Source organism: Balaenoptera physalus (assembly GCF_965194825.1).
Source record: "Balaenoptera physalus genome assembly, chromosome: 4".
In the NCBI taxonomy this organism is placed as follows: domain Eukaryota; kingdom Metazoa; phylum Chordata; class Mammalia; order Artiodactyla; family Balaenopteridae; genus Balaenoptera; species Balaenoptera physalus.
In genome coordinates, this window is record NC_138891.1 from 138,116,858 (window position 1) to 138,140,261 (window position 23,404).

General features: G+C 46.8%; 1 long non-coding RNA gene across 1 annotated transcript in view; it reads right to left on the reverse strand.

The window, feature by feature from the left end:
• Nucleotides 1–23,404, reverse strand: part of LOC309659295 — a 55,466-nt gene that overhangs the window by 26,501 nt on the left and 5,561 nt on the right. Inside the window, exon 2 of the long non-coding RNA XR_014262721.1 lies at nt 18,187–21,002. This is a non-coding gene — a long non-coding RNA (uncharacterized lncRNA). The remainder of the gene's footprint in view (nt 1–18,186; nt 21,003–23,404) is intronic.

The following is a 23,404-nucleotide window of genomic DNA, read 5'->3' on the forward strand; positions in this document are numbered from 1 at the left end:
TAACCCCGTTCTCCTGTAGAGTACCCCCCATGTGGCACACAGGTGCCTTGATGGCTCCCTCTGACGGGGCCACGCCCAGGCCCAGCCCCAGGCCTCTTCCACCTTCTTCCCTCTCCCTTCTGGCTGCCCCGGCCCACCTCTCATCACCCAGATCTGTGTCACTCACGCAGACTAGTGGTCTGAAAACCTCACTTTCACAGGCACGCCTCACGTCAAAAACCCCTGATGGCACTGGACTGACTCCAGAATAATGTCTGGCTCCTTGGCAGGGCAGCTCTCCTTATGGGGAGCCCAGCACACGTGCCCCTGCAGGCATCCTCTGCTTCTGCCAACCTGGACCACTCACATCCTTCAATACACCCAGCCCTGTCCTCCTCCTTCCCTCCTTCCCCAGTGCCCTCAAGCTTCCCTAATCCAACCCTTCCAACCCCTGGCCCAGCGTCAAGCTCACCTCCACAGGGAACGTGTCCTCTCCTTCTCTGGAGCGCTGACGGGTCCTGGAGCAGGCGATGGACTGTGCAGCATCCTGTCTCCCGCCTCCCTGTTCCTGGAACCTGAACCTGGCGGGAGCCACCCTAGGGCACCATGGCAGCACCACCGCCCACCCCTCCCAGCCGCCACTATAGGAGTGGGCCCAGCAACCAGCCTCACGGTGGACCAGAGTCCCACCAAGAACATGGAAGTAGGATGGTAGATTTCAGCTCTTGGGGCACATTTTATCCTCCTTCAAGTGAAACATGAATCTCTTTAAGAAATACTGAATAGATGGAAAGAAGGTGACAAGCTCAGTGTGATGGTGAGTACTGTCCCCAGAACACACATGCCCCTCCCCCATCACCTCTGCTGTCAAGGACCCCAAGGTCCCCTGCTATGGGTTGAATTTCACATGTTAAAGTCCTAACCCCATGGACCTCAGAATGTGACCATATTTGGCCAATAGAGTCATTGACTCTATAGTCTATGAGTCATGTGACTCATTGACCAATAGCGTCATTGCAGATGTAATTAATTAAGATAAGGTCAGACCGGAGTAGGGTGGCCCTTAATCCAAAATGGCTGGTGTCTCTATAAAAAGGGGAAATTGGACACAGACATGCAGAGAGGGAAGACGATATGAAGACATAGGGAGAGGACCATCATCTACAAGCCAAGGAGAAAGGCCTCAGAAGACTCCAACCCTGCCGACACCTTGATTTCAGACTTCTAGCCTCCAGAACTGCAAGACATTTCTGTTATTGAAGCCATCCAGTTTATGACACTGTGTAACGGAGGGACACTTACCAAATGCTCTCAGACGTCTCCCAATCCTCTGTCCTAAAGAACTGCATTTGCCCCCAGTACCCTCAACTAGAGACGTGCTTAATTCCTAAAGGGCAGTTACACAGCTCCACTGGCCGCTAATTACTCGGCTTTTCATGGTGGGTTGGGGGAGGCGGGTGTGGAAAAGCCCTGTACCCCCTTCCTTCCCCTCCCCCTTTTCTTCTTGGATCCCTTGGAGGTTTCTCCATTCAGCCAACACTGAGGGAAGGTCTGCCATATGCAGCCACGGCGCTGGCAACTGGACCACACGTCGCACCCTAATGTGAAAAGGACGTCAGGGCACCTTCTGAACCTCATCGTGGCGTCTACCTGTCTGCTGCGCGGTGAGCGAGTGCCCTCTGGACCCTGAGTTCAGCCCTGGAGTAGCAGTTGCCCGTGAGAACGTGGATCTTCTTGGATGCACAGCATTCTGTGCAAATATTCTAATTTTATTCTGTTCTTCAAAGGAAAAGAGGAGACCCTTCTCTTGGGAAATTCTAACCCACTGAGGCCAAAAATGAGAACCATTTTCCCCAAAGGGCTGGTGGGAGGCTCCTGGGCCCCAGCAGCGGTGGGCAGCTCTGGTTGTGGGTCTTGACACGTGAGACTAGGCAGGGCATGCAGCTGGGCAGGGCAGGCTGGGACGGCTGAGTCCTGTGCCCCGGGAGGGGCAGGGGGTGAGGGGCAGGCGAGCCCCAGGGCGGGACAGAGTGCCAGCCTGGGAGCAGAGCCAGGAAGGGAGGGAGTCCAGACCAGCAGGGAGAGGCCAGCCCACCACTGTGCAGGACTGGGGAGTCTGGCAGGGACCCAGGAGGAGAATAGGGTCCAGGATCTAGAGAGGCAGGCAGGTGGGCTGGGAGACGGCCATGGCCGGCCACAGGCCAACAGTTCAGGAAGGAAACGTCAGGCCCAGGCAGAGGGGGCGTGATGGTGAGCAAGGCCAGGTCTCCCAAGGATAGACGGGGAAACTCACCAGCATAGGGGCAGCTGCCCTGAGAGCAAGACCTCAACTAGCCTCCTGGCCCAGATGGTAGAAGGGAATTGTGTCTCTGAAGAAAAAGGAAAGCGCAAGTTTTCAGAAGTGGACTGACGGAGGAGCAATTTGAGAAGCCAGGCTCCTGAATGTCGGGCAAGCGCTCCCGCCTGAGGTCAGGACCCAAATAGGATGGGGGGTGCGGGGGAAGGGGGAGGGGGGAGGGGAGGTACACAGAGCAGGGAGAAAGGAGGGCTGGGGATGACGCCAGTCCAAGAGCCATGCTTTTGGAAACCAAACATCCTGATGGTCTTTGCATTGTCCCCAAAGCCACTGACCTGCCCCAGACACTTCCATGACTTAGCACCAGCTCTCAGACTGCCTTTTCCACTTGGACAATAATCTTTTGAGAGCCACTGGGTTTAACTGCCTACGGATCTCAGGCTGGAGGACTGGTCAGCAGTCAACCCCCAGCCAATACAGGGCCAGCCTGGAGGGTAGGCGGCCCAGATCAGGAAAAAGTCTTATTTGGTCTGCATTAGAGCTCTTGGGAGAGATGAAAAGGCGTGGGTGGTTGAGCAGGTGACATTGAAAGTTGACCTGCGTTGATGTTTGAGTTGCGAAAACCCATTAACCAGAAGACTAATGTTTAGCTTTCTGCTGCTGTTGATAAGAGCAGGGTGCTTAGGAAAGTTGCACCTTTTACCATTTCCTGACCTGGAATAAAAATAGCTTCTTTTTTCCATCAATAGGTAGACAAATTTGGGGTTTTATCCTTTAGTGAGTTTGATCAACCTACAAATAGTTCATCTTTCCCTGTAATTCTAAAAAAAAAAAAAAAAAAAGCCATGTTGTGACATTTAAAAGGAAAAGGCATTGGCAGGAATCATCTGCTGTTTTGCAACATCTCCCTCCTCTTTCCCCTCCCCACGACCCACTATTCCACTTTGCAGAAGCGCTGGCAGGGGTGCCGTCTCTGGATTAGAAATTCCGCGGCTCCACAGTCTCAAAAGACAGAGCTAACATGGGTGAGTACGAATGACTGATTCTCAGTGAGTCTGAGAACCAGAAACTTACAAGAGAAATGACCTCTTCTCCTGGAACTGATCGTCTGAGGAATCGGGCAGCCAGGCCGACAGCAGTCATGCTGCACCTTTCCCCGCGATGTGAAGGCTGGCCCTTCACGATGACAAACACGCAGAGAATCCAAGACACCTGGACGCGCCCCTCCTCCACCAGCTTACACAAGACAAGGGGCCCACGTTGGCGCAGTCACCTGGTCCTGCAGACAAGGCTTTGCGTGAGACAGACAAAGGCAATGAGAGCGTTCTGGTAGGAATTATCTGAATAGAAACAGCCTGGGTGCTTGGGGGGGGCGGTTGTTGTTGTTTTTCCCAAGAAGGGCAGAAGCTGATGCGTGGGGGAGAAGATCCAGGGACCTGAAATCTTTGTCCCAGAAGCTAACCCCGGCCTGAGCCTGTGGGAGAAGCCCTGCATCGTAATCTCAGGCTATTCTTGGCTCTTCATCTCTGGGACCCCTGAACCCCACCTGTGTGGATGGAAGGGGCTGACTTCCTGACCCAGTTTAGGGGCCCCAAGTCTCGGCAGAAATTTCCAGGTGGCGTCCTGGAAGGAGCAAGCCAGGCTGCTGGGCCTGAGTGGTTGCAGGTCTCAGCAGGGGTGCCTGGTGGCCGTGAGTGCTGTGTGAGCCTACCCTGCGCCGGCTGGGACACAGCCTGCGGGGAGGTGGGCGTGGGAAGGAGGGAAGGGGAAGCAGGTCCTTCCTGGTGCCTCTCCCAGAGCTGGTAGAGATGTCAGCCACGTGGCCTCTGAGTGCCGGGGCGCCGGCCCGCCGCCAGCACCCCATCAGGAGAACTCGGTCCCCACCAGCCGTCGGCTCATCAACCCACACCCCAAGCCTCTGTGGAGCCGCGGGTGGCCCGTCTCGCCCCACCTTACACCCCACATCCCACCTGCCCTCCCTGGCCCAGGCTGGCCCTGGGGGGAGTCGAGGAACCGGTGTTGGACACGTAGCGACCCACAGGCTACTTCCTGGGAAGGAGGCCTGGGACAGGTGGCTGAATCTCCCCAACTTCACCTTCTCCTGCACAACAAAGAATACCAGAGCCACTTCTGTTATCGTAAAGATCAAATAACTGAAGCTTGTGACGGTCCTTCTTAGAGCAGGGAACAAATAGAAGGCTTCCCTCTTCGAAGGCAGAAGGGGTGTCTCGGCTTCACCGCTTCTCCAATCTGGGTCCTCCAGGCTTGCCCTCGGAATGGGAAAGAGGGCAGTGATTAAGGAATTAGGAACGTCCGCTGTAAAGTCAATTCCCCTTTCATCGTTGTAGCTTCTGTAACAAATCCAAGTATCCCCAACGGCAGGTGGATATTTTGGGCAGGCCAGAGCAAAGGTAACCGACAGGGTTTGTTACCAATTAAAACCAAGTAAAATCAATTTTAATGTAATTTTAAATTAAAAATTTAAATTTTAAAATGAGTTTCAAATGTTAAAACTCACCAGCCCAAGACTACCTGGGGCATACTTGGAGTCACAGTTAGGTGTATTAGCTTGGAAAGGAGAAAAGTGGGGAAACCGCAGAGCACCTCAAATGGGGGGGGATCAGGAACTAACGCAGACCCTTCCATAGGCTTATCACAGGGTGATTTGTAATCAAGGCAAGTGGCCGGAACAACGTCTTATCTTTAGAACGGGTGAAGAACACATGAGTCCGAGCAGAGTTACCTGAGCTCAGCTTGTCTGTAGTCTTGTTGAGAACATAGGTCTGAACAAGCTTGGTTTGTCTCCCGTGTCATGGTTTAATAGGTTTATTGTTTGGGGATATAGCGCAGTTTTGTAAGCGGTGGCTTCTGTTTCAATTCTGTTTCCTCTCACAGCCTAACTACCAGTAGGTTCATTTTTTCCTTTATCATACATAATTTTCAGAATGCTGCCACATCAAAATTATAGTGCTTTATCTTGATTTACCAACTTCAGACCAAAATCTTATAACTTATAGCTATGAAAGATGAGTGATTTAGCTTACTATACTAACCCCCAACACCTCCACCTTCTCCGCATTTTTGTTAATTTTATTTTACTTTTAGTTCTTCCACTGGTTATATTTATAACTCTCAACCAGTAGTTCTCAACAGGGGGCAATCCCCTTGGGCGTGTGTTGGGGGGGGGGGCGTGCGTGCATTTGGCGATGCCCGGAAACAGCGTTAGGTTGTTACAACTTGGGGGTGAGGTTGACATCTAGGTAGAGGCTAGCAATGCCGCTAAACATCTTACAATGCACAGGACAAACCCCCAAACAGAGATTTCTCCAGCCCAAACCGTAACAGTGCCCAGGGTGAGAAACCCTGCTTTAAACAATACATTCAAACCTCTTGGCCCATCAACCTTAGACACTACTGGACTTTGCATCCTCTGTGATGAAGAAATGTGGGCTGTCTCCTCCATTCCATCTCTTCCCTCTCTTTCAGCCGTGCCAAGGTTTGATCATCCACATTCTACTTAGACTGAAAACTGAGAATTTGGTCCAAAGGTTGGTTCTTAAATACAAAACCCAATAAACAGTGTTTACAACACCATGGCTATGTAAATATTGATCTCTGAACCATGTGATGTGATTCAACCCGTGAAGCAGGAAATACCGTGCTTTGCCACCAGCTTGGGCCCCTCCAAGGAGACAGAGCCGGGTGTCAGGGTCAACTGGATTCTTTCTTCTTACACCTCATCACCAGCTCCAATCATGCCCCACTTTAGCTTCCTTCATGTTTGAACCATGACATCCCTGTGCAGTTTTTGGGTTTGATGGAGTTTAAACATTTGTTCACAAAAGAAGCATATTCTTTCACCCCGTCATAAGATCATCCAGCTTTCTTAATCACACTCTTTGTTCAGAGAATCTAGTTTCACCTTAAAGCTGTGTTCCCTAAAGTCTGTTCTTCTCATCCTAATTTGGAATGTTTGCTTCCTACATCCACTGAGCGGCTCGCATCCTGACACCTATTTTCTGTTTTCTCCTGGGTTAGGTTCACTTGTGCCTGCAGCCTTCCCTTCCCTTCACTGGATTCTTTCTAGCTCCAAGAGGTGGTACATTCTGTTGGTGAAGTGCTGGGCTCTCAGTGCAACTTCAGGCCCACCACATAGTAGCTGCACAACCCTGGACCAGTTTCTTAATCCTCCTATACCTCAGTTTCCAGTGTATAAAATGAGATTATAATGATAAATATAGTGACTTAACTCAAGATAACTGTGAGGATAAAATTAGTTCCTGCATATCAAGTGTTTAAAACCATGCTTGGTATTTTGTAAGCCCTTGATAATTGCTGGCTATAATTGTCATTATTTTACTAGAGTATATCCTTAAGTAATTTTTCCAGACAGATTACATGGAAGGTAAAACTTTCTGAGTCTTTCCATGTATGAAATGTCTTTATTTTGCCTTCTCAGTTGATTGACAAGTTGCTAGATATAAAGTTCTATGTTTGAAATCACTTTCCTTCAGAACTTTGAAGGCATTGTCTTACTGTTTTCTAATATCCAGTGTTGTTGATGAGAAATTCAATGAAAATGTGATTCTTTTCCCTTTGTATATAATCTTTCTTTGCATCTGTGAGTTTTTAAGGTCTTCTCTTTATGTTTGGTGTTCAGAAATTTCACAAGGACCTGTCTAGGTATAAAATTTGACCTATTCAACTTGCCCAGTATTTGTTGAACACTTTAGTTGAGCCTGCGTTTCTCTTCAGCTCTGATAGGTTTATTTTAAGCTCTGGTAATTTCCTTCTATTATTTTTTCTGAATATTTCCTCCTTTCAATTTTCTTCTTCTGTATTTTTGGAACTGCTGTCTGATAAAATACTGGACTTACTGAATTGATCCTTTATGTCATCTACATTTTCTTTCTTATTTCCATCTTTTTATTCTGGAAGATTGCCTTTACTCTTTCTTCTAAGTCTTTTATTACAGGTTTTATTTTGATAATAATATTTTTAATTTTCAAGAACTCTTCTTTATTCTCGAAGTGCTCCTTTTTCAGAGCAACTATTCTCATTTTATAAATGCAATATCTTCTAAAATTTCTCTAAGATTCTTATTGAAAGTTGGATAGAAATTTTGTCTTGAGTTCTTATCTGTTGACTAGTTTATTGATTCTTTCTCTGGCATCAGTTATTTTGCTTATCATTTTGGTCCTCCTGCTTGGGGCTATTTTTCCTTTCAATGTATGGTGCTCCTTGGTTGCCATTCATATTTATACACCAAAAGACAGGGTTGGTTAGTACAGGTAGCTATCTTCTCTTATCGTGTAGGCCGGACCAACTGCCTGGATGGGCTAGCTGGGAACTGTGGAGAATTTGTTCTCAGTCCTCTCATATCCATCACCTCTCCCTCTCCCCTTCTCCCCACATGGACCACTCACTCTTTCCCTCTACTGGATTCTTCTCTCCCTGGCCTCCAACCCCAGCCACTAGCCCGTCCAACAACTGCAACAAGTCAACACCTACAGTGTGAGCCAGCCTAAAATAGCTCTGCAAAGGCTTTGGCAGCATTGGATCACTTCCCAAGGATACCGCCTTAGTGCCAGGTTATCTCATTTCCCAGGTGCCCAGTAGATACACGTTGCTCGTCCAAAGTTAGTATCAGCATTTTGTAGACAGGGTGTCAGAAGCCCTGAAGTTAATGCACCCAAGCAGCTCAAAGTGGCCTGTACAGTCTGCTGGTGTCTGCACATCCCATATCTGGATGTGGCACAACCTAACGGTCCAGTATAAGGAGTCCATTTGGTACAGTGGCCCCTGGAGAACCTTTAGGGCACTGCCGGACTGCCCACAGCCATCGGAAGTGGATCCTGGGTATTGAGATTTAAGGCATTAGTATGGAAGACTCATTGTCCTAGGTTCATGCTTGAAGCAGAAATGCTATTTTCATTTCTTTCTGCCTTTGTATATAACGGGATCAAAACAAACTGAGGGCTGGAGATAGACAGAACTATTCCTAGGAACCAGAAAGCTATTTCCAGCAGCCAACACATTCCTGTGATTAACATGAAAGATAGTTGGATGCATTTTCCACCTGAGGGGATTGCAGTGGGGACAGAGTACAGGTCAGTTACTATCAATGAACTAATCTACTGTCAACTTTACTGTAGAATTATATTCAAGCTGAACTATGAGAAGCAAAAGAAAGAATGCTGTTCAAGAAGGATTTTCCAAAGAAAGAGTTAAAAAAAAAAAATCCATTGGTTTCAATGGCAGTGGTAAAACAAGAACGTTGATCTGCATGCCTTGTCCCGGTTGACTAGTTCTCCAGCTAAACTAGCAAACACCAGAGACTGAATCAAGGGTAAGAGCCATATCTGTGCCTTCATTAGTTCTTTGCTCTGAGTAAAAATACAAATACCTGTATTCAACTCCCAACCCCCTTTATTGACTAATTCACAGGATCCAGTTGACCACCACTGATAAGTTTTCCCACTCATTTTTTAAAAAATAGGTTCAATTTAATTATTCTGGATTAAATACATTTGGCTCTCAGTTTCTCCTAGAAATTCAAAGTTGAAGAATCCTTTTGTTTCTCTTAATGAGCTACTATAATAATAATAATAAACTAACACTACCGTATTACTCTCCTAGGGCTTCCATAACAAAGTACCACAAACTGGGTGGCTTAAAACAACAGAAATTCATTCTCTCCCAGTTCTATGGGCCAGAAATCCAAAATTAAGGTGTAGGCGGGATTGGCTCTTTCTTGGGGGCTCAGAGAGAAAACGTCTGCTCCATGCCTCTGTCCTAATTTGCGGTGGTTGCTGGCAACCCTTGGAGTTCCTTGGCTTGTAGCTGCATAATTCTCATCTCGGCCTCAGTTGTCACATGACTGTCTTCCCTCCATATGTCTGTGCCTTCACATGGTGGTGTCTGCTGTATGTATCTCTGTTCATTCTTCTCTTCTTATAACTTACATCTTAATTACATCTGCAAAGACCCTATTTTCTTTTCTTGTTAAAAAATTATTTCTTTATTTCTTTATTTATTTATTATTTATTTATTTTTGGCTGTGCCGCGTCTTAGTTGCGGCACATGGGATCTTCGTTACGGCATGCGGGATCTTTTTAGTTGTGGCATGTGGGATCTTTAGCTGTGGCATGTGGACTCTTAGTTGCGGCATGCATGTGGGATCTAGTTCCCGACCAGGGATCAAACCCGTGCCCCCTGCACTGGGAGCGCAGAGTCTTACCCACTAGACCACCAGGGAATTCCCAAGACCCTATTTTCAAATAAGGTCACATTCCCAGGTACCAGGGGGTCAGGACTTGAACATATCTTTTGGAGGGGACCCAACCCACAACAACTGCCTACCTAGTCCCACAAACATCGGTCTGGTTACATCACAGAAGGTGGGGATCCAGGGCTATCAGACAAAGCATCCTAGATCCTGATCCCAAGTTCTCATCCTGTGACTATGCATACTGTTTCTAACAATGACATTAAAGGATCCTAGGGCTTCCCTGGTGGTGCAGTGGTTAAGAATCCGCCTGCCAATGCAGGGGACACGGGTTCGAGCCCTGGCCCGGGAAGATCCCACATGCTGCGGAGCAACTGAGCCTGTGCTCTAGAGCCTGTGCTCTGCAACAAGAGAAGCCAAGACAATGAGAAGCCCGCGCACCGCAACAAAGAGTAGCCCCCGCTTGCCTCAACTAGAGAAAGCCCATAAGCAGCAACAAAGACCCAATACAGCCAAAAATTAAAAAAACAAATTAATAAATAAATTAAAAAAAAAAAAAAAGGATCCTAAAGGTTGGTTATGTTGAAATCTGCCAAAGACCTCTAACCTTGAGACCCAGAAAACCCCAAGAATCTAAGCTCTTAGTCCTGGTCCCAAAATCAGCCCATCCTCTGGGTCACTAGGGTGTGTGGAGACCGCCCTGATGGTCTCCTGGCCACGGATCCAGCCCGTGCAACCTTCCTCTGCAGCTTACAGAGCCGTTGGTGGCATATCACACTGCTCTAAGCATCTAACAGACGGCAGGATGTGGCTTTTCATGGTAGTTTGAAATGATCAAGAAAATATATATTTACCAAAATATGAGCTGAACTAGGATGTCCGGATGCTGAGTGAATGTACTGTGCATCAGTGTTTAACAGCTGGGGCCATCGGTTTCACAGGGCTGATTCAAATAATGTTTCCAACTGTACAGGCCGTGCAGGAAAAAGTGGCACACGGATTGGCTTATAGGAAAACATATAAATGGAGGGGGAAAGAAAAAAACAACCCCAGGGGGGAAAAAAAGAAAAAGGCTAAAAGGAAAAATAAATGTACAAGTGTACCTCTTAAGCCTCACAAATCTGCAGGGATTTGTAACTCAGGAAAACCCTAAAGTGAAACACAAATTAAAAAGTGACCAAGAGCCATAATCCACATTCCTAAATAAGTTGTCTTTTCCAGTAATGAAAAAAGAATAAGACTGTAAATATACAATATCGCTCTCCGTCATTATAGCTTCTTTCATTTCTTTCTTAAAATATTACAAAGCAAACAAATCCTGCATTCTAATCCATTATAAACCAGTTCCATATCTAATCAACTTGAAGCCAAAGCCATATGGACTGTGCAAACATAAAAAAAAAAAAAAAGAAAAAAAGTAATTCTAAGATAAGTAAAACAGGAAATTGGAGGTTGATGATGATGAAACTGATATCCAAATGGTAATCTGAGCGCTCAAGTCACTAAACCCTTCCTGCACCATAAACAGAGTTTCTCGGGGAGTGTTTCACTTTCTTTCCCTTGAGGTTTGGTGGTAGGTTACACCAGTTAGTGCAAATCATCATCTTTCTCTTTATTACCCCCATCTCGGCAGGATGTGCCGGGGCTGCAGGATTCGAGTGCACCAGGCGTTTCCATCTGCTCTGCCGAGTGCTGCGTGGTCCACCCTGCAGCCAAAGAAAGTGCAGATGGATCCACCTTGGTTTCTCAGTGGCTACGAAAGCCAGTCTGCCTGTCTAGACCAGGCTTCTCAACCTCAGCGCTCGTCACACTTTGGGCCCAATTCTTTGTCGTGGGCGGACTGTCCTGGGCCTTGTCTGGCCTCTACCCACTAGATGCCAGTAGCAACCCCTTCAGTTGTGATGATCAAAAATATCTCCGTATATTGCCAAATGTCCCTGGGAGGGAGGGGCAAACCGCCTGCACCTGAGAACCACTTATTTAAAGGAACCTTTGCTGGAAAGAGCTCGAATCATGCATTTCAGAAAGGTTTACTTCATTAGACTTCACAGAGGGAATTAATTATGATGCTTTGGACTTGAACGTCACCTTCTCCGTAAGACCTGCCCTGACCGCCCTATTTACACTCACCTACTATTTCCGTTACTTACTTACCACGTTTATTGTTTAATAGTCTCTCCGCCTGCTACAGTACATGCAATTCCGGGCACATAATGGGTACTCACAAAACAATCGTTCAATAAGTGAAGAATGAAGGCCAAATTCCACACGATGTAAACAATGAAGAGATGCATTCTCCACATAACCAGCATAACCAAAGTGCTGGGTGGGGCATAACCAGGGTTTGCTGAGTCAGTAGGCCCAGCCACAGACCCCGGGGTCTGCCTTTCCCGCTCTGCTCCTCACGAAACACGTCAACGGCTGGCGGGAACTCAGTCTGTGGGGCACCCACGGCATCCCCATCAGGAGCGTCATTTGTCACTCTGGGACGAGCTACGTTTCTTTTCCACTTTGGCTGTGGCACTGCAGAGAGTGGGGCTTGTCACAGGACACCCCTGATTGGCTCACTGTTGCCCTTACAGGGAAGGGCCTGTCAGGGGTCCCAGAGGGCAACGTGGGGCTCCTCGTGCCCCAGCGAGGCTGCTGAATTCATCCCATCAGGATGTCCCTTCCCTGCTCCGGCTAGTCAGGCTGACAATGCTCACCTCCCGCCATCCCCACGCGCGAGCCGACGTGAAGGGCTTACAGCAAACCCCCCATCCTGCCAGAACCAGGAAAACACTGATACAGCCAAGGAGGAAGTCACATTCACTCCTTCTGCCAGCATTTACTAAGCACCTACTGTGTGCCAGCCCCTGTGTTAGGTGCCGAGCAAACACAGCCCTGCCCTCCCGACAGGAGGCAGGTGGAAATCAGATTTATTTGGGGGGTTTTGATAGCTTCAGAGTCCTGGTCACAGAGAAAAACTCAATCAAGGTTTTAAATTGCATATGTGTGAGAACAAGAGAGAAAAGGAGGGAACACGCATGAGAGAATTAGCTCTTGACATGCCCAGTAGGAACCACTAAAAAACAAACCTCCATCACTGATTTCCCCAACAATCATCCCAAACACTTCATCAGGGAGAGAGAACAACTCCTTTTCCTCTTGAGAGTCGGTACAGTATTGTTTCTCAATGTTTCAAACCCATAAACAAACACCCCCATGTATAAAATCCCGTTTCACTCAAGAATCATCTATCTTCATCTCAAACGCGCATTTATGCTTCTTGGTCAAAAAAAAGAAAAAACACTAAAGAGACTTTGGTGGCCATTCCATCAAATCTGAGAGGATAGAGAAGCCTCAACTTTCCGACTTTATCTGATTGGAAGGGGTCCAGGCGTGGGTATTATCTGAGAGCATTTACAGAGCACAGGAGTGAGGGTGCCTGGGAGGAGGAGGGTCCTGCAGGAAATTCTGAGCAGGACATTGAAAAGTTGAGGGAAATCCTGCATTGTCACAGCAAGACAGGTTTAAGAACAGCCTTACAAGTAGCCCAAAGTGAGGGACCTTCCTTTCCAATGAGAGAGACTCCATTTAAAAAAAATTTTTATTTTATATTGGAGTATAGTTGATTAACAATGTTGTGTTATGGAAGCAACCTAAGTGTCCATCGACAGATGAGTGGATAAAGAAGATGTGGCACATATATACAATGGAATATTAGCTATAAAAAGAAACGAAGTTGAGTTATTTGTAGTGAGGTGGATGGATCTAGAGTCTGTCATACAGAGTGAAGTAAGTCAGAAAGAGAAAAACAAATACCGTATGCTAACACATATATATGGAATCTAAAAAAAAAAAAAAAAAAAGGTTCTGAAGAACCTAGGCGCAGGACAGGAATAAAGATGCAGACGTAGAGAATGGACTTGAGGACATGGGGAGGGGGAAGGGTAAGCTGGGACGAAGTGAGAGAGTGGCATGGACATATATACACTACCAAATGTAAAATAGATAGCTAGTGGGAAGCAGCCGCATAGCACAGGGAGATCAGCTCGGTGCTTTGTGACCACCAAGAGGGGTGGGATAGGGAGGGTGGAGGCAGACGCAAGAGGGAGGAGATATGAGGATATATATATATGTATAGCTGATTCACTTTGTTATACAGCAGAAACTAACACACCATTGTAAAGCAATTATACTCCAATAAAGACGTTAAAAAAAAAAAAAGAAAGGGCCACTGATACGTTCAGAAATTAAAAAAACAAAACAGAACAAGAAAACAATGTTGTATTAGTTTCAGGTGTACAGCCAAGTGATTCAGTTATACATATACATGTATCTATTCTTTTTCAAATTCTTTTCCCATTTAGATTATAAGAGAATATTGAGCAGAGTTCCCTGTGCTATACAGTATTTCCTTGTTGGTTATCTATTTTAAATATAGCAGTGTGTACATGTCAATCCCAAACTCCCAATCTATCCCTCCCCGTCATCCTTCCCCCCGGTAACCATAATTTCATTCTCTAAGTCTGTGAGTCTGTTTCTGTTTTATAAATAAGTTCATTTGTATCGTTGCTTTTAGATTCTGCATATAAGAGATATCATATGGTATTTGTCTTTCTCTTTCTGACTTACTTCACTTAGTATGATAATCTCCAGGTCCATCCACATTGCTGCAAATGGCATCATTTCATTCTTTTTACTGGCTGAGTAATATTCCATCGTAGATATGAGAGACTCCATTTACGTAATGCCACACCAGCGAGAGTTCCCCAAATCGTTTTGTTTAGGACCCCACCCCAAGAACACTAACTGAATTACCTTTTCCCTAACCTGCCAAGACCCCAGCCTCAAATTTATTTCTCTGTTTACTATTTGCTTAACTTTGAGGGGTCAAAACTCCATTTCCAGCAGTGGATGCAGGTTCCAAACACCTGCAGCCCAAGCCCCACCGGAGCACAGTTTTTCGCTTGTTCCTGACATGCCCTTTGTGTGCCGCTGCAGACGTTTCTTGGCGATCTTACTCTGCCCTGTTGCGGTTCCAGGGAGGAGGTGGAAGGGAATTTCACAGTGCCATTGCATCACTTCTCTGCCAGGGAGCCACTTTTTGCCATGTGCATAAAATCGGGCTTAAGCCAGTGGCAACAAGACTTACCTGGTCACAGATAACCAAGGGAAAAGACTCAAAGTGACTTCTTAAAAAATAAACCCCACATGCTCAGTGAACATACAGTGGAATATTACCCAGCCTTGGAAAGGAATGGTGCACGCTGGTACCCGCTTCCGTGCCCATGAACCTTGAAGATATTATGCTGAGTCAAAGAAGCCAGATGCAAAAGACCACATATGGTATGATGGCATTTATATGAAATATCCAGAACAGGCAAATCTATAGAGACAGAAAACGGATTGGGGGAGTTGGGGAGAGAGCAGAAATGGGATGCAACTGCTAAATCGGTTTCCTTTTGGGGTAAGGAAACTGTTTTGGAACTAGATACGGGTGTGGTTGCACAACACTGTGAGTGTGCTAAATGCCACTGAGTTTTTCATTTTAAAATGGTTAATTTTATGTTATGTGCATTTTGCCTCAAGAAACATACACACACGCGTTACTGGCAACCTGAAAAGAGGCTATGATTTTAACCTTTTGATGTCACCTGGATGTCTTCTGTAAGTTGTACATGTGTCTTAATAATGAAACTCCTTCCATTATATACACAAGACACATTCTTGGATTTTGATAATATTTTTTTTTTTAAAAAGAGGAGTAACATCTGGTGTAGGGGCTGAGATCTGGTGTATCTGCAATGGAGTTATACACTGACAAGTCTTGATAAGAATAATTTGCTCGAGGGGAAAAAGGAGCACAATTCCAGAACATGTGGCTCTCTCCTCTCTAGGAGAAACATCAACCCAGAAATGGGGGTTTTTAGGGAAGAACATATATTTTGGGGAGTTCCCGCCCAGCCTGTGGTCCCAATGCACTGATGTCTCTTTAGTAGCATGTGGTCGTAATGACAGACTTTGCCGATTGCTTTCCACATCTGCGTTAGGGGTTGGGTGACATGAGTTTCTTGTTTTGGTGCTTGACGAGTGACATGGGGTGTCAGATGTCACAAAGCATTAAATAAAACCTCACAGAGATGGAGATTGGTACCATGTTTATTTGGAAGTGCCAGTGGCTGCTTAATTGCAATTTTGTAGAAACAAACTATTGGCTGAGAGTTATTTTTATCAGTCAGGTTTTTTGTTTCTGCCATTTCCAGGGTGAACCTCAAGTACCAAGGCCAGTCCTCTGAGGCTGGAGTCATTTCCCATGCAGGCTGGGGGCTGATGGCATTTGAGGAGCTAATCACAGGTCCTGCCTGGGGACCTTGCCTTGTCTCACTGGTGTCCCGGGGCTCCTGCCCTAACTCATGCCAAAGAAGCTCATGGCTCCCACCCCTGTATCCGATGAGGGACCACCACCCTCGTCTACCATCAATTATTCCAAAGCTGACTTACCCAGTTTGGGACTAATTCTGGGCTCTTGATTCCTTCCCCTCCCCTTCCTCTACTCCTGTCTGGCTGATAGCACCTGTGCCAGAAGACTCAGGCAAGTCAGCCAAAGGGAGAGAAAGTCAAGAGAAGCCCTTTCTGCTGCTTTCCCTCCAGGAACAGGAGAAATTTTGAATGGGGAGAGAGGCTACGTAATTTGCAGGGCCCAGTGCAAAATGAAAATGCAGGGACCCTTATTAAAAAAAATGTTGAGGGACTTCCCCGGTGGTCCAGTGGTTAAGAATCCGCCTTCCACCACAGGGGATGCGGGTGTGATCCCTGGTCAGGGAACTGAGATCCCACATGCTGCGGGGCAACTAAGCCCGTGCGCTCTAGAGTCCATGCGCCACAACTAGAGAGAAGCTTATGCACCGCAACTAAGACCCAACGCAGCCAAATAAATAAATAAAATTTAAAAATAAATATTTTTTTAAAAATCGTTGAGAATTTCAAGATGGCGCTAGAAGAGCTTTAAAGCAAGCACCGGCCCTTCTAAGCACGGGGGCCCTTGGGATTGTACAGGTCTAGGCCTCTGATGCTGGTGAGGCAGTGCGGGTGGTAGGAAGGTTGATATACAAGAAACTCTAGATATGCGATCTTCATCCTGAGTTAAGGGGTCCCAAGTTCTAGGAACAGTACCTAAAACTGGGTGGATTCATCTTCTGTGTTCCAAGCCCAGACTTCCATCCCCCCAAATGGTGAGAGAAGGCAGGTTTGGGGAGGAGCTGGTGAGCTGAGGTTGGAATAAGCTGAGCATGAGGGGGTGGTGGGACATCCCAGTGGAGAAGTCAGCTGTGGGAAACAGAACAGCCCCTAACCTGGAGCCACCCAGCAGCCCCACTGCCCATCCTCCTGGCACAGCAAGTCCAGCAGAGATCTTCTCCCCCATTCTCTGCTGAATAAAATTCCCAAGGGACACCAATGGACCCAGCTTCTGGCACATGCCCATCCCTGAACCAATCACTGTGGCCAGGGGACCGGGTACTCTGATTGGTAAGGTCTGGGTCATGTGCTCCACCCATGTGGCCAGGAGAGGGTGAGGCAGCTTGATTGACAGCTCCATCAGAAACTGCAGGGAATAGGGGATGGTTCCCAAAGGCAAAGTATATGCTGCAACCAGAAGGGCAGTGGAAAAGTGTGTTGGATGCACAAAAAATAAATCAAACAAAGTGATCTGCAACAACTCAAGCTAAGTCATACAAAAAAGGAAACATAACTGCATGAAAAACTGGGAATCCTAGACTAGAGCTAGCTTCAGAGAGTCCAGAAACCCACATGTATCACCAGATCTCCCATCTATCTACTTGGTTAACTACTGATCCAGCCATCCATCCGTCCACCCATCCACCCACCCATACATCTGTCTTTCTCACGGTCCTGCTTCTATCTATGCATTTTTAAGGCACAAGTCGCTAAAGCCAGACTATTGAGGTTCAAGTCCAGATTTCATAACCTATAGTTATGTGTCCTTAGGACAATTTACTTAAACTCTCTGTGCCTCAGTTTCTCCATCTGCAAAATGGGGATAATAAACTATCTCATAAGACTGATGTGAAGATTAATTGAGTTATTCTTTTAAAGCACTCAGAACAGCACCTGGCACATAGTAATTGTTCCATAAATGTCAGTTCTCACTATTATCACTGTAGGTGGGCTCTTTGTATGTGGCTGGGGTGGGTGGGGTGGTAGAGGGGTGGGGAGAAGCCATAGGCAGCTCCAGCCCTATGCTATTGCATCTGAGCAAACCAAAAGGACAGAGAGTCACTCTTCCCAGCATCCACGCATAAAACCTCAGGAAAGCACACTCAGATGTCCTGGCCTGAGTCACATGCCCATGTCTGGGTTACTCACTGTGGCCAGGGGTGGGATACTAGGATTGACCAAGCAGGCATCATGTGTCCACAGCTGTGCCTAGGAGGAGGGTATGTGATTGGCAGTCTACCCAGAACCCAGACAAGGGGCTGGCTTTTACCAGGAGGAAGGGAGAAAGAATGCTGGGTAGACTAAAGCCACAGATGTTCTCTACACTGGTAAACTTTCTGGGGGGGCTTCAGCACCCCCTTATAAAGTTTGTATCTTGAAAGAGCTATATATGACTATCATCTTTTCTGGTCAGAAAGAAAATTCAGAAACATCTACAGGGTGGTCTGTGATGGGCCATTACTTCAGGTCCAGCCTCCAGGTTCCAGAACCGTCTGTGCGCCCTGCACAACTTGCATGAGCCCCAGCTGCTGGTACAACGGTTGGCACACAATGGGCCCTTCTTGCTGACTCTGCTGCCAGCCCACGCTCACGATGGTTCCTCTCGTGTCCCAGAGTTCTTAGGAGCTTGTCTTCACCTGGGATTTCTTCTGAGGGGATTCTTTGTGGCCTGGTTTGTGGAACCAATTTTAGGTACGTTCTCAGATTAAGAATCACTCACCAGGGACTTCCCTGGCAGTCCAGTGGTTAAGACTCCTCCCTTCCACTGCAGGGGGCGTGGGTTCGATCCCTGATCGGGAGACTAAGATCCCGCATGCTGCATGGCGCGGCCACAAAAAGAATAACTTTTTTTTCCCCACTTAGAACCTTGGATGTGAAAAAAAAAAACCTCTTGGCTTCTGGGTCCTCCATTCACAGAGGGTGCTGTTGCCTTTGGAGGGTCTTACTGCAGGGGGTCTGAGACGCAGGTCCCCTGCCCTTCAGTGGGTGTTAAAACCAAGTGCTAAGACTTAATTGTGGTGAGACCCCACCCCGGAAGCTCCAGTTGCATGACAGATGGCTCCATTTCCTCTGGCTTCTAGTTTCCTCTGTGTTTCTAGCACTGGGATTTCCCCCTTTCTTTCACCTATAACTTTTTAATTGATTGAGTTATCCAGCTTTTACAGGCATTTGTATCCAGATCTGTTCCATATCAGCTTGGTCCACCATGTTGCCAAAACCAGAAGTGCATCATAGACACTCAGTAGGACAATTGTCAAAATTCTGAATAATAGAGAAATTCACCAACGACCTGTCATCTCAGAAGAAGTGAAGAGCCATGGTTAGGTTGCCTACCAGCCCAATTGTTCTCCAACTATTTGAAAGATAATATGGAAAACATTACAGGTGCCACCCATCTTTTCCTTTCCTATTTGGCTTATGAGTTGGCCCTCATCAACTAAGAGATAAGAACAGCCCAATATCACTGTCATTAGCAACAATACAGATTGCCACCCTAGGCAGCATTTATTCACCATGCACCAGACTGTAGTAAGTGCTTATACACATTATTTCATTGGATGTTCATTATAATTCTGTAAGGTAGCAGCAGTATTATCGGTCACGCTTGACAAATGCTGAACCTGTGTGATCCAGAGAAGTAAATTCACAGCTAATAAACAGGCGTGCTGGGATTGAACTCAGGTCATTCAGACTTCAAAGTCTGCCTGTTTTCAGTAAAGAGAAATTAAAGCAAAATGGCAAAGTGGATAGAAAATGTTGGATCTCTTTTGATTTAAATTTCCTTGGTGTTCACAGACACCATGCTGTGAGAACACAGCACTCTGGCTAATTTATTTCAGTCCTTCCCCATCGTACCTCTACCTCCTGCATCTAGGAGGACACACAAAAAAATCAGGTTGACGAAGAACAAGGATGACTTAAAGTCATTAAAGCTTTTGGATGCTTTTCCTGGCTCACCCTCATCCCTACCTTACCCCCACTTATCAACTTCTTTTCCCTGCTCTAGATTGAAGTTGCTGAAGCTCACAAGTTCCCATGGTCTGGTTCAGGAGTCACATGGTTCATCACTGGAAAGGTCACAGGGTGATGAATATCAGAAACGCCCTCTCATTTCTCCTAGTCTCCCACCCCTCCCCCAAGCCCAAGTCTAGCACAAGAGCAAACCCTGGGGTCCGTGTCTGTACCAGAAGGTAAACTGCGTCTTGTGGTATGCCTTCACCCCAAGTTCACACATGAGGGGGCCTCTTCCTCTTAGCACAAACACAGAACTATCAATAAGTTTGCCTTCCTGAGACCACAGTCCCAGGGAGAGGCCAGTGTCAGAATCGGATTCCACTACCCACCAGCAGTAGTATAAAGCCAGCAGTCTAGAGCCCAGTCAGATCAAGGGAGACCTCAAGAGTACCTGTCCAAGGAATTTTAGGGAATTGGGTGAATGAGGGGAGAGGGTACTCGAAAGAGTCTTCATACCAAAGCATTCAGCACACCAGACTGGAACCATCTGTGCACACACCCTTCTGCTGGCCTCTGTCATCCCCTCCCCCCTCCTCAGAGCTGCCCAGGCTTCTCTTTTCCAGTAACTATCCCCTTTCCTAGGTTTGTTTTCCCCTCCAAAGCTTTATCCCTCCCTTATTTGATGTCCCAGATCTGAATCTAAAAGAAAGATGTGCAGACATTTCTTCTCTACCTGACCCTCAGTATCACCACATTGCACCTCCCCTCCGCCCCCGCCAACACACATACACCTGACAGCTGACAAAGGCAGACATCTTTGTGTGTCATCTAATGGAGACCAATGGCATTTGAAAAGGTTATTGCTCTTACAGTAAACCGTGTAATCCTGGGACAGTCACCTTGTGAGCTTCTTTATTCATGAGTCCTTACTATTCTTCCCAGGACTGATGGGTGACACTTCCTCGTTCTGAGCCTTTCTTATATATATTTACAGTAGTTTCTGAAGTACATCCTTAATCAAAGGGGCCATGACTTGTGACACATCTTTGGAATATTACTGAGTAACTCATTAAAATGTTAATAGCTTCTGTCCGGATGTATTGATCGTGATGTCAACTATTCTTGGCATAATAAATAAAGTTGAGTCTTTAAATTTTATCTTTCAACCATGCTGAGCGATAAGTGAGCCAAGGAGCACCTGAGGGGAAATAAGTTACCTTGGAGGCCTCCAGGTGAACCGGGATCAAATAAAGAGGGATCTTCAATAGCCAGTGGGAAGCAGCCGCATAGCACAGGGAGATCAGCTTGGAGCTTTGTGACCACCTAGAGGGATGGGATATGCGGATATAAGTATACGTATAGCTGATTCACTCTGTTATACAGCAGAAACTAACACAACAATGTAAAGCAATTATACTCCAATAAAGATGTTGAAAAAAAAATTAAAAAGAGGGATCTTCAAGCTCTGTGATGAAAAATGTCATGGCAGACGGAGTCAAGCTCAAACCCAAATACAGAGTAGGGGAAAATACCCCAAATCTGCGGACTACGGTTTTTTCCCCAGGATGTTTCTAAATAAACCAATCAACAAGGACAATTTTGGATCAACAACCTGACAAATACCTCCTGGCTTCCCCAAGTGCTCTTAGCGATGGAGGTGTGAGCAACTACAGATTGAGAGGAGACCATGTTACAAGAGCCATTTTCAGTTTCCCAAAACTAAAGTCCAAGGTGGGCATCCTCTAGTGCTCTGGCCAACTGCCCATTGCTATCTGGCTTTTGTCTCACTAACCTTTCTGCATTTTTGACCCTTGAACACGCCATATTCATACCACATCGGCCTTCTGCCCTTGCTCTTCCTTCTGCCTGGGAAGGCTCTTCTGGCCTCAGGTGTTCATGAGGCTGTGGGAAGCCGGGTCCTTCCTGCCAGTCAGTTCTCAACCCACCTGCCACTCCTGGAGATGCTTCCTGGACTTTCCATCCTCAAACAGTCCCCCTCACCCCGGTTGAAACCCTCCCTAACGTGACCCTGCTTGATTTAAAATGCCACATCCCTCTCTGAAGTCATCCTTGTTCTTTGTCAACTTGATTTTTTCATGTCTCCTCCCAGGAGGATGGGTAGGGACCGTGTCTCTCTTATCCCTCACTGCAGCCCCAGCATTTGGTCCAGGCCGGGCACAGAGTAAGCACTCAGTAAATATTGGCTGAATAAATGAAGAGTCCGCTAAAACACGGAAGGGATCCTGGGATGCCCAGAGGGCATTAAGCTGAAAGGGGCTTGACTAAAAAAAGCAGGAGAGAGGCTGGAAAGGGACCGACGTGGAAAAATCCGCAGGAAGTGTTTCCTACTCAGAGCATGGGGAGGAGGAAGGGATTTGGTTGGGATGCACATCAAAAACTCCAATTACTACTTGGAACTCAATTCAAGAGGGAAAATCCTTCACATGGCTCCATGACTCAAGGCCTGAGCGCCGTGGTTTAAGGACCCGCTTGAGCCTTAAGTCAATGTTTCCAGAACAAACACCCACAACCAGAAGTGGCCAGGGCCGCTGACACATCACACCACTCCCTCGGGCTGGGGCAAGTTCTATTAGGGACATTATTATCATTCCTGACGATCCGCCATCCCAGCTCTGGCCTCTCTGATACCCAATCAATGGGCCCATTCAGATGGAGCCCCGTTTTGCATATTATTCTTAATAAACATTCATAGTGCAAGCTATAATGGCCCTTTCAAGGCTGCTGCTTTGAATGCATGTTAACAACAGAGTGCCTTTGTGTACTTACATGTAAAAATACACTGGCCACCCTGTTGATATGTGGCATATATATTTATAAATATTTATCAGCGAGTCATGGCTGACATTTTCAAAATGCTGCATTTGAACTAGACCTCGGTTTTTTTCTGTCTCCCAAGCTGAGAGGCCAGACGAGGTTAATTAATCCAATTTTGCCTAATAATGTGCGTCGTAATGATCTCCATGCCCTGGTTTTATTTGTCAAGGGGGAGTGGCCTCCAAGGAAGGGGCTCTGTTATTCTGAAAGGAGGGGTGTCCCGACTCCAGGCTTGATCTCGAGCCAGCCTGGGGCGATGGAGACGTGCCCAGAGCACCTTCTGGGGAAGCGAGAAAGAAGCAAGTCGCAAATAAAATCCAGCGCTCTGGAATTGGGTTATCCTCAGGGCAAGGGATAAAGTGGCGTCATGAGTTTCTCTCCCGATTCTATCCCCCTCTCCTGCCCAAGTCCCTGGGAAATTCCAATGATTCAGAAACGATATTCCAAACGCACTCGGATGGACTGGAGTTCCTTGCTCTTCGTAATGTGGTTGATATGAGAACGCTTCCGTCCCTGTCTAGGACAAAACAAGTATTGGATTTGATAAGGATTGACCAAGAGAAATGCCTGTTTTTAAGAAGGGAGGGTGGGGGATGGAGTGCATGCTGCGAACGCTTTGACCTCCTGCCCTGGGTTGGTTCACAAAGCACCATGCACCGAAGACCCCTCTGCAAACCTGATATCTCTCCATTAGCCCCCAAAGGGCCTCCTGTTCTGTGTATTTTGATCCCTATTCAGATTCGTCTTCTAACTCTTGAAGCTGGGAGGCATCTAGGGCAGGACAATATTTCGAAAGGAGGTCTTCAAAGCATATCTAAACTCCCTGAACCCCTGCTCACCTCTACCCCACCCCAGTTTGGGGCTCAGCTTTGTCTGGGCCTTATGCGTGC